We start from the raw sequence: 21,833 nt of genomic DNA on the forward strand, positions 1-21,833 counted from the left end.
TACCCAAAGTAATTAGGCCAGAAAAACAGTAAAGCCATCCTAGTTTGAATGAAAAAAGTAAAACTATTTATATTAGTGTATGACGTTGTCTTCTCAAAAAATCCTAAATAATAATATATATATTTATAAAAAGTTATAACTAATTACATATTGAGAAGAATTGTAGTATATAAGATGAATATGTGAAAACTAATTTCATTTCTATACAGTAACAATGAATCATCACAAGAAGAGATTATTCCATTTATAATAGTATCAAAAAGTTAAAATATTCATGAATAAATTTAACCAAGAAGGAGAAAGGCTTGTATACTGAACACTACAAAGCACTGCTGGACGAAGTCCTAAATAAATTAATGAAAAAGCATTCCCTGTTCATAAATTAAAAGTCTTATTTTTTATTTTTTATTTTTTGAGGAGTTTCGCTCTGTCGCCCAGGCTGGAGTGCAATGGCGAGATCTCAGCTCACTGTAACCTCCGCCTCGCGGGTTCAAGCGATTATCCTGCCTCAGCCTCCGGAGTAGCTGAGATTACGCACATGTGCCACCACGCCTGATTAATTTTGTACTTTATTAGTAGAGACGAGGTTTCACCATGTTGGTCAGGCTGGTCTCGAACTCCTTACCTCAGATGATCCACCCGCCTCGGCCTCCTAAAGTTCTGGGATTACAGGCGTGAGTCACCACGCCCGGCCGAAAGTCTTAACATTGTCAAGATGGCAATGGTCTCCAAAGTAATCTACAGGTTCAATGCCACCTATAAATTTCCAATGGTTTCTTTTGCAGAGGTGGAAAAGCTAATACCAAGAATATATGGAATTTAATGGAGCCTAGACTCACCAAAGTAATATTGGAAAGGAAAAGAATAAAGTTGAACGTCTATGTTTTGAGTGTGTCCCCCGAAGTATGGAGGTGTCGCTAATGTGACTAAGAGGTGAGGTCATTAAGAGATAATTAGGCCATAGGAGTTCCTCCCTTGTGACTGGTACTAGGTGCCATTATAAAAGGGCTTACCTGAGGAGGTTTTTGTTGTGTTTTGTTTTTTACCTTCTGCTTTTTGCCATTTGAGGATATAACATTTCTCTCCTCCAGAGAATGCAGTATTCAAGGTGCCATCTTGGAAGCAGGGACAGAATCCTCACCAGAAAATGAAACTGCTGGTGTCTTGGTTTTGAACTTCCCAGAACTGAAATACATAAATGTTTGTTCTTTATAAATTTCCCAGTCTGTCATATTTTATTATAGCAGCACAACATGAACTAAGTCAAGGACTCTCACTTCTCAATATAAAAATTTCCTGCAAAGAAACAATATCAAGAAAGTGTGGTGCTGACCAAAGATATCATATACACCACTGAAATCTAACTGAGAATCTAGAAATAAAGCCACACATACTTAGTCTTTTGAAATAACCCACACAAAATTTCACTACTAAATTACTGCTTTTTGATTTTTCAAATTGTGCATTTACGATGCTAAGTAATTTTGAAAAAATAACCGAGCCCTGCATATCAATATCAATCCCCTACCTGTATTTTTTTTTTTAATCTCAGCTTAGTTTGTAAGGCTACCAGGCAAATGTTATGTGGCTCCACCTTAGCATACTTCATCATTTTTTGTAATGATTGAAAATCCAAGCATCCCATTAAGATTACTCTGCCTATCATTTGACAGTAAATTGAAAGCCATAATGCTGAACTTTGGCATCTCTCCATATAAACACGTCATTATATACACTCATACTACTTCCAAATTCTTATAACACTATGTGTTCTCCTAGTGCTTTCACACACTTCCTCTTCAAAAATAACCCAAAGTACCTGTTTCCATTTCTATTATTTCCATTTATTTCTTTGTCGACTACAGAAAATGTTCTCTATAACTCCAAAGAAATTTTTTCCAAAATGACAAATAGTCTTCTAAATACTAAACTAGTTTCTCACTATTTTTTTTTACCTTGTTGCATGAATTTATACTGTCATTTACATCCTTCTCGTTATAATTTTACCTTTTTTTTTTTTTTTTTTTTTTTGAGACGGAGTCCTGCTCTGTCCCCCAGGCTGGAGTGCAGTGGCATGATCTCGGCTCACTGCAACCTGTGCCTTCTGGGTTCAAGCAATTCTCCTGCTTCAGCCTCCTGAGTAGCTGCTGGGATTACAGGTGAGTACCACCATGCACACCAGCTAATTTTTGTACTTTTAATAGAGACAGGGTTTCACCATGTTGGTCAGGCTGATCTTGAACTCCTGATTTCATGATCTGCCCACCTTGACCTCCTAAAGTGCTGTGTAAGCCACCGCACTAGGCCATAATTTTACTTTTTAAAGCTTTTTTTTTTTTTTTTTTTTTCGGTGTCCTCAAGAATGTGTGCTTTTTCCCATTTTATGTGCTCAATATTGTTTTATTTTGGAATTTTTTTCTCCATTTATTTCTTAAATTTGATGCTTTCTGAGGTTCTTTGATCTTCATTTCCTTTCCATTTTGTCACAGAATAATTAATGAATGCCTTTGCTTTCAACCATCTACGGGTGATTGTTAATTCTTTGTTTTCAGTCCACTCCTATTCTGAATTTCAGACCTTCAGTTTGCCTATAAGACGTTCCACTTAATATTACACATCTTAATTGAAACTAAAATGAAAAAACATAAGACCTACATGGCACCAGGAGGAGATAGAAACAACACATTCATTCTTTTGCCTAAAACCTGATAGTTAAGTGTGACTTCTCAATTCTCCTTAACTATCACATGTAACTGATGATGATCTCTCTTATTTTTATACCTCACAGTCTCTTAAAGTTGACTAATCTTTTTAACTCCAATTTCAAATTAAGTTGCTGTAGATCCTCTCTCACTAGTATTATTAACATAAGGCATTCTGATTGGTCTTCTAGCCTTCTGAGTAGTTTTCCTTAACCCTTCCTCACCCCAGTCCATCTTTTATACTACTTCCAGAGTGGAAGATAATACAAATATAATGATAATTAAAATTTGTAAAAAATTATTTAATGCCTCTGCTTCACTCAGGAGCCACCTAATCTACTTCGGTATTGACAAATTGTATTCCAGGTAACAGACAAAATGGATCTTCTGTTACTAGAAAGTAAAATTAGAACCAAGAGACCATGACATGGTGAGAAAGAACTCATGCTACCTGTGTCCTTAGAAAGAGTTGCAAAACCTGTTCTTCTGCAACCAAGTCAAAGTACAGTTTCTGCAAGTAATACAGCTGGTAATATCCCAGCCAACCACCAATAAGCAACCTGGTGCCAACTGATGGACTACGTAAAAATCAGCCAATTAATAGAGATTCATGATTTTGGGCTTAAAGGTTATCCAATGAAGACTCTGTTATCACTTCCTTGGCTCCTCCCCTGCCCTGCAGTTTTTGCATTTATGATCTTTAACTCTCTACTCCCCAAATCAAAGTGCACTTTCATTTTACACCAAAGAGTGCCTCTTTCCAGTATGCAGAATACTTGTAGAAAATAAAGTTCTCCTCTTGCCTTCACAGATCTCATGGGTATTTTATTAACAGTGTCCACCACAAATACCTCTATGTTAGAGATTTTTTTCTAAATTTATATAATGCTTGATTTGGCCTTTCTAGACTAAGTTATATGTGTACCTATTTAGAGCTAACTGTGAGGACCATGAGCCGTGACACAGCCACAGTGATACAGGAGTTAGAAAGAAATTATTTAGGCAGATACTGAGGGTAAAAGAATCCTCGGCAGAATTTCCCTTCTAACAAAAAGCAGCTCAAGAAATTATTTTGTCTAACAAAGAGCAGCCTGAAAAATGGAGCTGCAAACATAAATACGCAAAGTGGTAGCTTGCACAGGGGAATGCCAGCAGCAATGCCAATAGAAAAGGGCTACTTGGGGGCCAGACATGTCTAACATGGAGGCTCCATCTTCCCTTTTTTTGTTAACAGGTGTACAGTAAAGGAATGGGCAATATGGCACCCGCCAGGCAGAGAACCCATCTGCATAATAAAAGATTAAGGTGGGGTCAGCCAGTTTTTCAGGCCCTATGCAAATGGCACACCTGGTCCAACCAATCTTTTGTGCCCTATGTAAATCAGACACCGGCTCCTCAAGCTCATCTATAAAACCCCCTGCATGTCATTGCAGAAACAGCAACCCATTCTCCAGGACCCCTCTCTGTAGCAAGAGAGCTCTTCTCTTTCTTGTGCCTATTAAACTTCTGCTCTTAACCTCACTCTTGTGTGTCCACGTCCTAGATGTCTGTGGCCATGAGACAATGAATCTCAGATATCACCCCAGACAAATGAGGCCATTTCATCAGGAGGTCCTGAGAACATGTGTAACAGATGGTTGGGTTACATTTTAGGGAGACATAAAATGTCAATAATAGATGTAAGATATACTTTGGTCTGGAAAGGCAGGGCAACTTAAAGCAGGAACTTAACAGTCATAGATGGATTCAAAAACTTTCTGACTGCCAATTGGTTGAAAGAGTTATTATCTAAAACCTGAGATGAATAGAAAAGAGTGTGTGGGTTAAGATAAGGGGTTGTGGAGACTAAGGTTTTTATTTTATAGATAATGTCTCATAGGTGGCTGCCCTTAGAGCCAATAGATGGCAACGTTTTCTATTCAGATCTTTAAAAGGTACAAGATTGTCAGCTAATTTCTTCAGGACCTGAAAAATATCTGGAAAGGGAAGGGGATTCTCTATATTATGCAAATTTCCCCCACAAGAGACAGTTTTGCAGGGTCATTTAAAAATATGTCAGATAAATATGTTTTGGGGTAAAATAGCTTAATTTCTTTCAGAGTCTGCTATTTGATACTATACTAGAGTCAGTTTGGACTTTGGTTCCTATTGCTACAAGGAGTCTGTTTTGTCAGTCCTAAGATTTCTCTTGTAATGTTAATGCTGGTCACTTGTACCTGAATTCCACAGGGAGGAGACTATACTGAGATATGTCCAAACACCCCTTCTCATCATGGTCTAAACTAGTTTTTCTGGTTTCTTCGGAATCCCCTTGGATGAGAAGGGGGATCCTTTTAGTTGGTTGGGGGGCTTAGAATTTTATTTTTGTTTTACACTTCCATTGCACTCATCTAATACTTATTTTGTAACTGGTAAACTGGTCTGTGATCTCTAGGAGTGCAGAAATTAAGTCTGATATTTCCATGCCTAATATTATACCTGAATTTTACTGAATAGTTGTTGGAAAAAAATTAATGAATCGAGACACTGCTATAAAGAACTGCCTGAGACTGAGTAATTTATAAAGAAAAGAGGTTTAATTGACTCACAATTCCACACGGTTGGGGAAGCCTCAGGAAACTTAACAATCATGACACAACCAGAAGCAGGCACATCTTACATGGTGGCAGCAAGAGAGAGCATGTGAAGAAGGAACTATCAAACACTTATAAAACCATTAGATCTCCTGAGAACTCACTCACTATCATGAGAACAACATGGGGGAAACTATTCCTGTAATTCAATCACCTCCCACCAGGTCCCTCCCTCAACATGTGGGGATTATGGGGATTAAAATTTAAGGTGAGATTTGGGTGAGGACACAGAACCAAACTGTATCATTCTGCTCCTGGCCCCTCTAAAATCTCACATCTTTTTACAATTTTAAAACCAATCATGCCTTCTCAACAGTCCCACAAAGTCTTAACTCATTCCAGCATTAACCCAAAGTCCAAGTCAAAAGTCTCATCTGAGATAAGGCAAGTCTCTTCTGTGTAGGAGCCTGTAAAATCAAAAGCAAGTTAGGTACTTATAAGGTACACTGGGGGTATGGGCATTAGGTAAGAACTTCCATTCTGACATTTTCTGGCTGTGCCCCCACAAAAATCTTATCTTGAATTGTAGCTCACATAATTGCCACATGTTGTGAGAGATACCCAGTGGGAGATAATTGAATCATGAAAGCGGATTTTCCCACACTGTTCTCATGGTAGTGAATAGGCCTAACGAGATTTCATGGCTTTGTAAGAGGAAAACCCTTTCACTTGGTTCACATTCTCTCTTGCCTGACCACCTAAGATGTACCTTTTACCTTCTGTCTTGATTGTGAGGCCTTCCCAGCCATGTGGAACTGGGAGTCCATTAAACCTCTTTTTCTTTATAAATTACACAGTCTCAGGTATGTCTTTATCGGCGGTGTGAAAATGGAGTAATACACATGCCAAAAGGGAGAAATTGGCCAAAACAAAGGGGTTACAGACCTTATGCAAGTCCAAAACCCAATATGGCAGCCATTAAATCTTAAAGCTTCAAAATGATCTCCTTTTACTCACTGTCTTACATTGAGGGCACGCTGATGCAAGAGGTGGGCTCCCAGAGCCTTGGGCAGTTTTAGCTCTGTGGCCTTGCAGTGTATAGCCACTGCAGCTGCCTTCTTCACAGGCTGGCTTTGAGTTCCTGCAACTTTTCCAAGTGTATGGTGTAAGCTGTTTGTGGATCTACAATTCTGGGGTCTGGAGGACAGAGACCCTCTTCTCCCATCTCCACTAAGAAGTGATCCATAGGGGACTCCATGTGGGGACTCTGACCCCACATTTCCCTTCTGTACTGCCCTAGCAGAGGTTCTCCTTAAGGGCTCCACCTCTGCAGCAGACTTCTGCCTGGCCATCCAGGTATTTGTATACCTCTCCTGAAATCAAGGCAAAGGTTCCCAAACCTCAATTCTTGACTCCTCTGCACCTGAAGACCAAATACCACATGGAAGCCACCAGGGTTTGGGGCTTGCACCATCTGAAGCAACAGCCCAAGCTGTATCTTGGGCCCTTATAGCTATGGCTGAATCTGGATTGGCTGGGATGCAAGGCTGCACACAGCAGCAAGGTCCTAGGCCTGGCCTACGAAACAATTTTTTTTTCTTCCAGGCCTCCAGGTTTGTGATGGGCAGTACTACTCTGAAGACCTCTAACATACTCTGGAGACATTTTCCCCATTTTCTTGGTGAATATAACATTTGACTCCTCATTACTTAAGCAAATTTCTATAGCCAGCTTGAATTTCTCCCCAGAAAATGGGTTTTTCTTTTCTACCACGTGTTCAGGTTGCAAATTTACCAAACTTTTACACTCTGACACCTCTTGAACATTTTGCTGCTTAGAAATTTCTTCCACCAGATACCCTAAATTATCTTCTCAAGTTCAAACTTCCACAGATCTCTAGGGCAGAGACAATATGCTGCCAGTCTCTTTGCTAAAACACAGCAAGAGTAATATTTACTCCAGTTTCCAATAGTTTCTCATCTTCCTCTGAAACCACCTCAGCCTGGACTTTATTGTCCACATCACTATCAGCATTTTGGTCAAAACCATTCAACAAGTCTCTAGATAGTTCCAAAGTTTCTACATTTTCCTCTCTTCTTCTGAGCCCTCCAAACATTTCTCATCTCTGCCCATTACCCAGTTCCAAAGTTGCTCCCACATTTTCAGGCTATCTATCTAGCAGTACACCACTCTACTGGTACCAATTTACTATATTTGTTCATTCTCACATTGCTATAAGGAACTGCTCAAGATTGGGTAATTTATAAAGAAAAGAGGCTTAATTTACTCAGTTCTGCATGCATGATGAGGCCTCAGGAAACTTACAATCATGACAAAAATGGAAGTAGGCACATCTTACATGGCAGCAGGTGAAAGAGAGAGAGCATTTGAAGAAGGAATTATCAAACACTTAAAAAACCATGAGATCTCATAAGAACTAACTATCCTGAGAACAACATGGGGTAAGCTGCCCCCATGATCCTGTCACCTCCCACCAGGTCTCTTCCTTGATCATTGGGGGTTATGGGGACTACAAATCGAGACGAAATTTGGGTGGGGACACAGAGCCAAACCACATAAATTGCAGTGGTCTAGAACCAAACCCACAATATCTCCAAGATATGCCTTTTGTTTGATGCTGTTATAAATAATGATGTTTAGTAAATATTAAACAATTATATACACTTTATAAAGAAAAATATTAACTTATATTGTGATAATACATTAAGCATTTTATTCTGATATTTGAAAAAAATGATAGGCCATACTTTGTTCATTTGTCTATTTTTAATTTTAAAATTTATTTAAGATTTTTTTTCTAAACAATAGGACCAGTGCATAGAGAAACAATGTTACTAAGGTTATTAATTCAATTATCAAATTGCCCAATGAATCAATGCAAGAGAAAAAATTTCTATTACAAGGCTACTTATGTAAACATTAACTATTATTCTAATTATCTTTCATTTCTTTTATAAATGTTTCTATAACTAGCACATTGGACCCATGATGTGAAATCTTGGTGACTATAGTTGTTGTTATATGTGTGAACAACCTTGGTGATAAATTAAAACAAGATAAATGATGTGGTTCATTACTTTTCACAGTGTTTCTACAAAGGGGAGTACAATAGGGATTTTCTTAACTAGGAAAAATAGAAGAAAATATCAGACACTTGGGTGACGAATTTTGTTCATAAAGCAGGAAAAATGAATCATGATAAGGAATAATAAGGGATATTGCCAGTGAGTAGACATGTGACAAGGTCTGTTTTTGTTTTTCTTGGAATGGATTTAAATGAGTATTGATTTAAGGCAAAGAAATGGATGAGATAATGTCATGGTCTTTCACAACATTTAGATATCTTGACTTCAAAACCCTATGATGAGATATGCAGAATGAAAAGCAGGTTTGTTGAGAATAATTGCGTACTCTTTGTTTAGTAAGTGATAGATAAAACAGATGGATTCTATAAGAAAAAATTCACCTTTCAGTTATAAATTTCCCGCTTATGATCAGAGAGAATGAGCTGGACAGTGTTGAGCTGATCAGAGTATTTTGAATTCTGATTTTTGGAAGAGACCCACTCAAATCCTACATTGCTTTCAGATAGAAAAAAAAATGTATTGTAAAATTGCCTACTATAAAAAGCCTAGTTTTCAGGAATATGTTGAGTCTATGGGATTTATTTATCATTACCATCACACTCAGCTGGTTCTTTTCTGATTTTAATTTGCGGTGTTTTCACAGATCCTGGTTAAGTTAAACTTACAGATTTTTAAATTCACAAACTTTCTTATATTCCAAAGCATACTTGTTAAAATTTATTCTCACACTTTTATATGACATGTTGATATACAAATATTGTATTTATTTAACCAGCTAAGTCTAACACTCTGGAGGAAAATATAGCCTCTAATATTTTTATCATTAAAAAAAAATCACTGATTTTACAGGAAAATATGTTTAGCATAATTTTTGTAAATATGTATTGCAGAGGATAATTTACAAAAATCTTAAATAATAGTAAATAATCCTAATATCTTTTTAAGCAATATATATATTCATAAATGAAGGAAAGGTCATATGTGGAATAAATGATATTTTCCTTGATTTTATTCTTTAAAATGGCATAAGGAAGAGAATATATTTTTGTTCTTAATTTTGATTTCCTGATTATAATTATTTATGTGTGAAATGATATCAGACTTGACTACTCATACATAATAATATTAAAATTTATGATGTGCTTCTTGGAAACATAAAGCTTGTTAGAATTATATTTCTGATTGGCATTGAAAATGAATTAAAATGCTTTTACAATATGTTAAAACATTTTATTAATATCCATTTTACATCACTATCATTTAAATAGTAATATATTCTATTATTAATTTTAGTAGCAGTAAGTCATTAACTCGAGTATATTGCTTTAGGAATTGAAAAGTAATTTTAAAAGATTAAAAGTAAAATATTTTTTATTTTAAATTTATTCTCATTAGGTTAAGGAACAATATACTTATCTTTACATGAACCTTAAAAATTTAATTGAAAAAATTGATTTATTCTGTCGAAGATGTCATCAACAGAAACTTCTGACTGTCTAATATACATGACAATGATGTAAACTAATCACCTACTGACGCTAAGCATATGCTTCTCCCTACACTTAGGACAAAGATGTGGACAATACAAAATTTCACAAATGAATAAAATTGATTTGTTGGTAAGAGACTCTTAAGAAAACACAAACCATGAATACAATAGTGTATGCTTGTCTGTGGAAAACTACAGAAGATATTTGGCAAGAGAAACCTTAATGGTGATTAAGAGCCAGACACATGACTATCAGATGTAAGAACAGAACAGGTACAGAGAGTATGAATGCAAATTATTGAGATAGAAGCAAACTTTATATGTTACAGGGGCAGTTTGGCCAGGATAAGAGTAGTAGAAGTCAAATGTAACAGTGTTCACAAACCACAAAGTTTAATTGAATGATTAATAGGTATGTTTGTTTTAGTTTACCTATCCAGACTAATTTTTTTTTTTTTTTTTAAATTTATGGAAGAGGAGGGGGCTAGGAGGTTTGGCCTTGCAGTTAGCTCCCTGCCCTTTCAGTCTATTCTTTAAAAATGTGCCACTTAATGCAATTAATATTACAGCAGTAAGGAAATTTCTTTGATAAGGTCAAGCCATTGTATAAGCATCTCTCCTTCATAGGGATTCCAACTTGATAAAGCAGCTGTTCGTGCTCTTCATGAATTTCCACTTCAATACGCAACTCAAAACCCATTTCTTTTGTAAAGTCTGACATAAACTCCCACAGGAAGTTTAAGTTTTTTTTTATTTTCACATTTATACCGTTTTAATATATTTTTATTATAACATATACAATTTTATAGTTATAATTTGAGTAGATGTCAGTCTCCCTGTTAAATTACGTCTCTCTAATGGATAACAATATATTATTTTGATCCACACGACTGGCAAGCATAGTAGATGTTCAATATATTTTGGCTTACCTGAATAACGTAATTGCAACACTGTTTTTGAATCAAGTACAATGTAGAGTGATTATAGGTTATGAGAATAAAAAATAAAATCGTGTTAGGGCGCGGTGGCTCACGCCTGTAATCCCAGCACTTTGGGAGGCCGAGGCGGGCGGCATGAGGTCAGGAGATGAAGACCATCCTGGCTAACATGGTGAAAACCCGTCTCTACCAAAAATACAAAAATTAGCCGGGCGCGGTGACGGGCACCTGTAGTCCCAGCTACAAGGGAGGCTGAGACAGGAGAATGGCGTGAACCTGGGAGGCGGAGCTTGCAGTGAGCCAAGATCGTGCCGCTGCACTCCAGCCTGGGTGACAGAGCAAGACTCCGTCTCAAAAAAATAAAAAAACAAAAAAATAAAATAAAATAAAATGGTGTTCCACACTGCAAATTTTGAGTATCATGTCAAGTACTTTGAAACTTAGGAAAGAAGGGTGTTATTTCAAAAGGGAACATGCAGGACCAGCGTGCCATGAAAGCACTACCTTTACTTATCTATTTCCTAGATGACATCAAGCATACTCTTTCACTTACAGAAATAATAAATGACATTACCTTCTTAGTAGAAATGAACATTTATAGTTTGCAATAGTGGAATGAAATTACATAGAAATGTCTTTGTTGAAAATAAATTATGGATGACTTATAAGCTTTAGTACTTATAGAGGTATTAAACCTCAGTGTAGTATTCAAATAGGTTATAATATCTTCTCTCTGGTATCTCATTTTATATGTACTAATTGAACAGCATGCATATTTTCTTGTTAATATACATTTTCATGTATTGATGTTTGTTTTTGAAATTAATTGTAAACCAAGGACTTTTTTTTATATAAGTTAAGGTACAAAAAAATAAATATAGGGAGCAACTTTTGAAATGTTGGCATTTCTATTCACCTTCCCCACTATCTTTTAAATTTTAATAAGCTAAGATTCTGCATTAATTATGTAATTATCTTAAATCCACAAATTGGACAGGGATTCTTGTGCTACATTACAATTATCTGCACCTATTTCACTGTGGCAAACTTGCTCAATGGGGACAAAACAAGTTCCTCTAAAAAGAACGATTTTCACCAGTATACAAACATTAAGACAAAGCAATACTTGAGAGAGCGCCATTGAGTGTACCTGTGAGAAATGCAAACTGTTAAAGATTTTTTTATTTTAGAAAACTTTTCCATGAACTTTCCTTTCATTATCTTAGAAGTGACAAGGCATTTTAAGTTATTTTTTTTACAACAATATAAACCTACATTCAATTTTGTAGTCAGGTTATTATATCAAAAAGAACTCATCTTATTTTTAAACACAAACCAAATTCAAAAGTCTGCATTCTTTTAAGAATAAGCATTTTTCTTAAATGTATTCAACGTTTTTTGAGTTTGTTTGTTTGTTTCTTCCTTGAAAACATTATAAAGATTGCAAGGACTTCTGAGATGGAATAGCACCAAAGAAGCCTTCTGAAGTAAAAAAAAAAAAAAAAAAAAAAAAAAAATTGTAAAACCAGAGATACTTGAAGTAGCTAGCTAGACTCACTGCTGCGTTATAGAAATGAAATGTGGTGCTTTATAAAACAAAAACAACAGATAGGTATAGTTACTGGTTACCTCATGATAGTCAGATTTAAACAAAAATAAGATCAGAGAGACCAAAAGAAACAGCTGCCAAACTAGGAATTACACCAAATTTTGTTCATCCGCATAGCATTATTATTTTATATTTTATGCCACATCCCATATCTTGATCACAGGATCTGAAATGATTTTTAAAGACAAGTGAAATATTTATATTATTTTAATCTATCAGCTTTTAATATCGTGAGAATTCCTTACAAGGATGAAGATTTATTACCCTCATTCACAGTTGTTTATATTATATGGAGTATTATCTGACAATATTTTCCTGAAAGTGAATGAATAATTGTAGTTTAAATTTTTCAATGTTTCACTTATTTTTGTGATAAAATGCTGGAGATTATGATAAAACATCCTCTATGCTATAAACACAAGTCAAATTATTTTATCCTTCTACTAAGGGCCCAGGCATAGCTTTCATTTTGTTGCAATTTGTTCACTCTGTATCTTTTTACACATTGAATTTGTACATGAAATTATGTTTGTTCTAATAATTATTGCATCACATTATTAAAAATAATTTAGAACTTCATTTTATCTTTCAAAATAAACTAAAAATGAAATTCTGTGCTTTATTATCCTTTTGACCATGTACATCTCCTAAATTTGTGGACTGCTGGAAATTTATGTAAATTAATTTTTGGAGTGGGAGTTGGAGCCTTGAAAACTTAACAGAGAAAGTGACATATGAGTGACTGTGAGAGTTATAACTGGTAAATCAAAGAAGCAGGAGCATACTGGGTAAGAAAATAGCAAGGCTTGAAATTGTATTAGTGCACAGCAATTCCATAGAATATAAAGCAGTTCTTGTGTAGTTAAAATAAAGATTATAGTAGCTGGGCTTGTGGGGAGTGAGTTATTATAAGATTAGAAATGTAGACTGGGGCCATGAAGAGATGGTCATGAATACTTGGGAATTTGAGTTGTATATTATAATCAACGGGAAGCCATAAAAATGTTTTTTAGCATGAGACAAATACCTCAACATCAATGTCTAGAAATTTTATTTTCACAGTCATATATTGCAAGAATTGAATAGTGAGGAGTCTACTGGAAAGCGAGTAATAATTTCAATAATCTGATCAGTACCTCTGGAAGAGAAAAGGAGGGGAAACGTAAGGAATATTGGTAAGATAATTTTGACAGAACTTGACTTTCCATTAATGTGAGTGTTTAAAAATAATTAAACATGACTGCAATTCTAGGACAGTTGGCAAAGAAAATAGTCCCATAGCATTACATACCGTGCATATTATGTTGATAATAGTTCAGCCATCACATATGGTCTCCATACTTATAAAAGATGGAGAAGAAAGGAACTGGACTATTCACAGGGAGTTTTATAGTTTTACCCTCCGAAAGACATGCAGCACTTCCAATACATTTCCTTGTCCAGAGAAAAATGAATTAGCTCTATCTAACTGTAATAGGGCTGAGAAGTTTCCTTTTTGCATAGGAAGAAAAGGAGAACCAGATATAGGTGTTCGTTAGTGAAGCTGGCTACAAATCACAGGTTTTCATGAATAAAGACAAAAGACATACTGAAACATATGAGGAGCCATGATATATTTAAGTTAAAAAAAAAAAAAGAATTATTTGAAAAGAATATCAAGCACGCTTGATGAGGGTTGCACTATTGGGATAAAAAGAAAGTCAAACTAGAGCATATGCATGTACATGTACGTATACATTCCCACATAACTATACATAAAATGTGTATATATTTTATACAGTCAATTGCAGGATATAGAGATAGACAATGGAAATATTTATGGAAATATATAACTTATTTAAAAAATTGTAATAAGTAATATTAACAATGTTTCAATCGTTGAATGCAAGGGACAATTACTAATAGTGTGGGTCTTCTTAAATTATTTTCTAGGAACTCTATTTTTCTTGGAAGGTATGGTTTTTACTTGCATATGCAGCCTTCTTTTCTTCTGGACATATATTTGTATTATGTGTTTTTTGTGATTCATCTGGTAGGAGGATAAACCATAGCATATATTCAGTGTCAATGGACTAGATTCATATTTAAAGAAAAGAAACCTTTAGATATCTATCTATCTAACTATATCTATGTCTATCTCCATGTCTAGCTATCATTTAGTTATTTATGACTTAGCCAGTGGTGTGTGAATCACATGGCTTATTTTGATATCTTAACTGAAAGATTATCTTTTTATATTAATATGTGGTTTAGAACACTTGTGATTTAGAACATTTTTAGATATTATTAAAGGTAAAGTGAAATACTATATATCAATTGTTTAAATAAAGCTTAATTTTATTAGTGTGTTTTTGAATAAGTAAAATATTATATATAATTATTATAATTAACATGCTAATTAAAATTATTTATCTTTTTGTTTCTGTTTAGTTATTATATACATTAAATTCCTAGAATGCAAAATTAATAATCAAAGGTGTATGTAGTCGCTAGATTTGTCAGCCAGTTTACTTCCAGCAGTATGTGAAGTTGCCAGTCTCTGATCATATCTACTACTATTGTTTATTTTTATTTTACTGTCTTAACATTTTAAGATCTTATTTTTATTTACTTTTTTATTAACAATAACATTTTTAAATTTCACTTATTTTTACTCTTTTTATTTCTCTGAGAATTAAACTTTTCACATATTTGGTAAACTTCACCTTTTTGTTAAAACTGTTTTATATCACACTCTTTTTGTCATACAATTCTTTTTTTTTCCAAAGTAATTATTGTTTTTTATATTCTTAATGATATTTTTGAATATTAAAATAAAAGTTTCTTGAGACCAGCCTGGCCAACATGGTGAAACCCCGTCTCTACTAAAAATACAAAAATTAGCCAGGCATGGTGGCACGTGCCTGTAATCCCAGGTACTTGGGAGGTTAAAGTAGGAGAATTGCTTGAACCCAGGAGACGAAGGTTGCAGGGAGTTAAGATCGCACCATTGCACTCCAGCTCTGGGTGACAGAGCAAGACTCTGTCTCAGAAAACAATAATAGTAATAATAATAATAAATTAAAAGTTTTACCATATGTGCATACAAGCACAAACACTCAAACACTTGTTTTGCTGTACACATTTTGAACCATTTTCCCAACTTATGTGCATTTCATATTCTGGTCTTTTATTGTCTCTTAGATAGTATCATTGTGTTCTGAAACTTATTCAGACATACACGTTAGAGATGGGGGTCTGGCTTTGTTGCCTAGACTGAAGTGCAGTGGTGCAATCATTTCTCACTGCTGGCTCGAACTCCTGGGCTCAAGTGATCTTCCTGCCCCGCCCTGCTTAGTAGCTGGCTATTTTTTTAATTTTTCATAGAGATGGGATCTCACCATATTTTCTAAGCTGGTCTTCAAACGTATTCATTTTTTTTCTTGATTATTAGCTGTGGGATTTGAAAAAATTACTTATATATGCTTTAATATAACATACATAAACAGAAGTCTTAATTTCCCCACCATATGCAATGTGTTAAAATAATTGATATATTTTACATGCTTAGCACAGTGCCTAAAGGAAATTAAATGCTCCATGTATTTACTACCATCATCATCATTTATGTTTTCTCTATTGTTTTTGTGCTTAAATCTTTTCTTGGTTCAGATAAGTGCTAGGTAATGGCAAGAGAATTTCTACATTCACATGTCACTTTACAACTTTGACAAATTTTATGACTTTCTGGACTTATTGTCCTTTGAAAATAAAGCAACAAAATAGGATTTCTGTCATAATTTCAACTATAATAACAAAAATAGCAGGTTTTTACGTGAATTTTCTGTAATCAATCTGTCATATGTTTGTAAAACAAAGGACTGCTAATCAACATTATTTATTCTCTTACAGAAATGTAACCTTTTAACAACAACTAAAAATATTTTCATTCATTATTTAAAAGAAGAACTTGACATTCAAATGGTTTTGAATTGTAATGTTATTTTAAAAGCAGTACTATTTTCAAAAAACAGATTTATACAAACATATGAAAGGAAAGATTGCCATTATATAAGTATTTCCCTATTTTAAAGAGTAAGTACAGAAAATAAAATGCAGAAGTAAAATGAAATACAAACATAGATGAAATTGATAATTTCAAGATTAAGAGAAAATAATTAATGAATTCTAAGTATGTATACCACTTATCAGCTCACTCAAAGAAAAACATAGGTCCATTCACAGAAGAAAATACAAGGAATAAACATCTTTAGTTGTTTGCATAGTATATGAAAATTCTTTTTGTTAATGAATATCTTATAATAAGTTTCATACTTTTCAGAAATTAAAACTTTATATCTTGATTTTCCTGCCTCTTAAAATTTGATCCTGCATTTTCTACTACTTTATGATTAATAGTGATGGAGATTGCTTTTTTCCTATGTTTCTATTTCTACCTCTACATAATTATAGAAATTATAGCTAACAGTGTTTGCAAAACCCTTTTGCTTCTTGATTTGGTCATGTGACAAGACAGTGAACAGTGAGATGAAAAGCAAATGTCATATAACAGTTTGAATAGACTTTCTTAAAATCTAGTTGGCATTCATACTTTTCTCTCTATTACTTTGTTCCTTTCTCTACCATCTTGGTGATTTTGGTCATGTAATAAGGATAAGTGTGCAATAAGCTGAAAGTAAACTTGATCCCAAAGAACTTTGAGAAACATCATGATAGTAGCATCCTTGTATTACATACACAAACACATATACAGATGAGATCAATATTTTCTTTAAAACAATGCTATTTTACTTTACTGTCAGTTTAAAACCAATTTTAAATTTGCTAATACATAAATTTTATTCATAATTTGGTAACCCTATATGGCATTGACAGTCCAAGCCAAATATTTGATATGCTATTGCTGTGTATTTCAGTCATCTTTGTAGAAGTTTTGGAACCATGGGCTTAACTGTGACTAGTTACATCTAAGTTGAAGTAATATGTGCATGTCTCATCCCTGTCTATTTCCTAGTGGAACACTACCTTTAAGACACAAATGGTCCAGACTATCCAGTTATAAATCAAGGAAGGGCACAAGAATTGCATCAGACATTTTGAGAGTGAGAAATGAATTTCTATTGGTTTAGGCCATAGTGATAGGGCTGGGAGGAACCTGACTCTTGCTAAGTGGTTTAAATGCATTTGCTTCATTTTCTGATTTCTCTGAAGTATAGTATAGTAAGTCTTTTATATAAGAAATTATTGAAGCCCACAAGAAAGTCCTAAATGTTTTTTAACAAAGTGCTTTAACGCTGCAGACAAACTCAACATGTGTTGGAACTGCAGGCAACAAGAGGAAGCAGTCCTTTACAACGGGTGTTTTCTTGTGGCAAATGTCTATAGGATGTGATCCCATGAGGTAATACACTCAGAGAAAAAGAGAAAAGAAAGGAGGAAAGGGGAAAATAGAAAAAAAAAAAGTAAAAAATGTGTTATTTCATTAGTGGTAAATTGCAACAATGACAATATTTTTAGACTTTGTAATTTGGAATAAAATCAGTTAAATTGTATCTATATCCTGATATGTTGTAAACATTGATTTTTTTTTCTAATTAATTGAATGAACACTTTTACACAGAATAAAATGTAAAGGACTATTTATCTCCATTACTTTTCAGCTATAGCTGTTTTACCTTTTTGGCTATTTGACTCCTTGAAAATACAGTTTATTTTTCTCAATGGAAAAGTCGTAAACGGACTTCTAAAGTGAACAATATAATGCAGAGATACTGAAATATAATGATTGAAATGTGAAGTCAGTTTTAAACTGACTTCTGAAGTGACCAGAATATTGCACCGATATTGCAATGTTCAAATAATAAGACCTTAGATTGATGTTTCCCAGTGGAAGAGCTAAGAACCATGAATATGCTCAAGTACAAGGAAAAAAAGCAAGAAATATCCAAATTAAGCAATCTAACATATTAATTTCAAGCTGAAGTTAATAAACTGAGTATGCTGAAATAGAAGCTGAGAAGAATGGAAGGAATTTGGGTAGTAAGAAGAAGTAAAAATCTACTTAATGTAAATTTTCCAGGAACAAGGAAGCATAAGAAATAATTCATTTCAACATAGTTTAGTTCTGTTTGGAAGGAATTTATTTATTCAACAATAAATTTTTAATCAATTGGTATAAAATTTGGTTTTGAGGATGATAGAGCTGAATGACTACGAATGATACAGTAGCTGAATTTTGTATTTTTAGCCCCATGAAAATTGGCAAATGAAAATACTATATTTTTTAAAAGGGTAAAACAATAAGAGGGAAATATTATTCGTCAATTATAATAAAACTACAAAATTAGTAAAAATTCTGACATTTTATAATAACTATTTCATTTGTGAAAATCACTATATCACAGTACACTAAAAAATCATTTATGAGCCTTTCATGTATAAGTCAAATAGCTGTATAAAACTTACAGAAAATTGCCAATTGTTTTGCATTAATTCTTTTTTTATAAAATCTTTTCTCAGATAAAAAAACATTTTTTGGGGGATTTGAAATTGTTTGAATTTCAATAATTTTCACAGGAAATTATATCTTTAACTATATTTTCTAAGAGCTGTAGAAATATTCCTTTCTTTTTCAGTTCAGTTTCTTTTAAGTTGAATATTGTTTTAATTTATTCATTCACTCATCCATGCATTCAATCATTCAAGAAATTTTGAGGATATTCTATGTATAAGGCCTGGTTCAGATCTTGAAGTTAAAATGTTGAGACTACATTGCAGATGTGGTCTCTGCTCATGTGGATCTTACAGTATGTAGAATAGCCTATCCACATTTCAGAGGCAATGCAAACACAATTGCAACATGGATAATATTCAAGGAGTCTAACTTTTAAATTCTTTATTACGAATATTCAGAAAAAGTAAAGCTATATTTTTATATTTTCTCAGGTAGTTTCCCTACGTACTGGCATTTATTCTAAGTTTAAAATGTATTGATCTAAATATGTCTAAAATGTTCATCTTTCTGTTAGACTACATACACCTTGACTGGTGCTGGAAAGACAAGTGATAGCAACAATTGCACTATGTTAAAAACTCCTGGACTGGAACAACTACTTCTTAGTAATATTTAAAGTATCTTTGTAACTTATAATGGTGGCTTATGCAGAGTTAGTGCTCAAAACTTATTTTAGTGTGTACCTAGATGAGTAAACCTGAGCAAATTTGTGACATGAGGAATTTAACTTTACATTTTGCTGACCTCCACTTACCGACAATTAATAGAACACAGTAAAGAAATAGAGACAAATTAAAAATAGAAATACATGAAAGTAAGCTGCTTCTACATTTATAATTTTATCCAATGGATGGATATATAGACAGACATAGATGAATACACAGAGATAGATACAAATATAGATATAGATTAACACCCCTATTGTCACCTAGAGACAATTGTGCCCCACAGTGCACATTTGGCAATATCTGTGAAAATTTGGCTTGTCACATTTTGGGGTAAGAGTGCTACTGGCATCTGACAGATAGGGCCCAGTGTTATTACCAAACATATTACAATATACAGGAGATGCTCTACCCCCCCAAAAATTGTTTGGTTTTGAAATCAATAATGCCAGTTATGAAATATAGCAAGGTATTTGATGTAAACACAGATACAATACATTTATCTTAATTCTTCATAAAAAATAAACTATAATTAACAAGTTCCCTGAGCAATTACACTTCCATATATACGCACTATGTATACAAATCTGTGTTTATAGAATGCAGATACTTGGTAATCTTTATCTACTCTTTAATATGATAGCAAGACAATGTTTACCCACATACAATAGCAATATTAATGAAAGCCAAAGAAACAATAAATATCAGTCATTAAGTAATCTCAAAACAAGAATTTCGACGTAGAGCAAAGAACATTTCAAAGGTGGTTTAAAAATGCCTTTTTCCCTTTTTTCATTTATTTTACTTTTCTTTCTGTTGAAAACAAAACAGCTTTCTTAATTTTCTATCTGAATTCTGATTATACAAGTAAATTCATCATAGTTTTTCAGAGCATTTAAATAGGATCATAAGCACACTCAGCATTCTGCTCTCACCCAAGGTGTCAGACACCATGCTAGAGCCCCACAATGCCACTCTCTAAGTCTCATGGCAAATGCAGATGAGACATTTTGCATTGATAATGAAGCTTTCTATGACACCTGCTTCAGAACCCTCAAGCTGCCCATACCCACCTACAGTGACCTAAACCACCTGGTATCTGCCACCATAAATGGGTTCACCACCTGCCTGCGCTTCCTAGGCCAGCTGAATGCTGACCTGAAGAAGTTGGCCATGAACATCGTTCCATTCCCCTACCTGCACTTTTTCATGCCCGGCTTTGCCCCACTGACCATCGGGGCAGTCAGCAGTACCCTGACCATGGCTGAGCTCACTCAGCTGATGTTTGACGTCAAGAATATGATAGCTGCTTATGACCCTCCTCCCTAACAGTGCCTGCCATTTTCAGAGGCCACATGTACACATGGGAGGTGGATGAGCAAATGCTCAATGTTCAAAACAAAAATAGTATCTACTTTGCTCATTGGCCCCCAACGATGTGAAAACAGCTGTCTGTGACAGCCCACCCCAGGGGCTAAAAATGTCTGATACCTTCATCAGCAATAACATGACCATCCAGTGGCTGTTCAGGCACATCTCGCAGCAGTTCATAGCCATGTTCAGGTGCAAGGCCTTCCTGCATTGCTATATGAGTGACGGCATGGATAAGATGGAGTTCACCGAGGCCAAGAAGAGCATGAACAGCCTTGTGTCTGAGTACCACGAGTACTACCAGGATGCCACACTTGAGGAGGAGATAGAGTTTGAGGAGTGTGCTGAGGAGGAGGTAGCCTAGATCCTTCTGTTACTGGGTAAATAGTAGGAGTATGGGGATTCTCTATTTACTTACAGTGTGTTCTGGGATAGCCATGTCTCCCTATGCACTTGTTCTTCATGTCTTTACCTCACAACTCATTGCATTTTAAAATATTTTCATAGTATGTGGTTTTGCCTAATAAAGCATTCTTATAGAAAAAAAAAAAGAAGGTTATTTGAAAAATATAAAGTGTGTTATGCTTTTTGTTAAAGATAACTATAGGGTATTGCATATACAATTGCCCCATAAATAATTTTATAGACGAGCTCTAATTAAAGAAAATTGGGTCATTTCTCATCTATATCACAAATTTTACTTAGACCATAAGGAAGGTCAAATTTCATTTTAAAAATCCAGCCATTATGTCATTGAGTATTTAGCTAATTTAAGAAATTTGAGTGTACTCCCAGTGGGAATAAGGTTTTTGTTCAATTATTTATGTCCAATAAATAGGTAATAAATGTTTTCCATGTGGCAAGC

General features: G+C 34.4%; 1 pseudogene; it reads left to right on the top strand.

Moving 5' to 3' along the window:
* LOC102118779 (tubulin beta chain-like) overlaps positions 1 to 21,332 on the top strand; it is a 33,721-nt pseudogene extending 12,389 nt beyond the window's left edge.
* Positions 21,333 to 21,833: the final 501 nt, after the last annotated feature.

This window comes from Macaca fascicularis, chromosome 7, assembly GCF_037993035.2.
Source record: "Macaca fascicularis isolate 582-1 chromosome 7, T2T-MFA8v1.1".
Taxonomy (NCBI): Eukaryota; Metazoa; Chordata; class Mammalia; order Primates; family Cercopithecidae; genus Macaca; species Macaca fascicularis.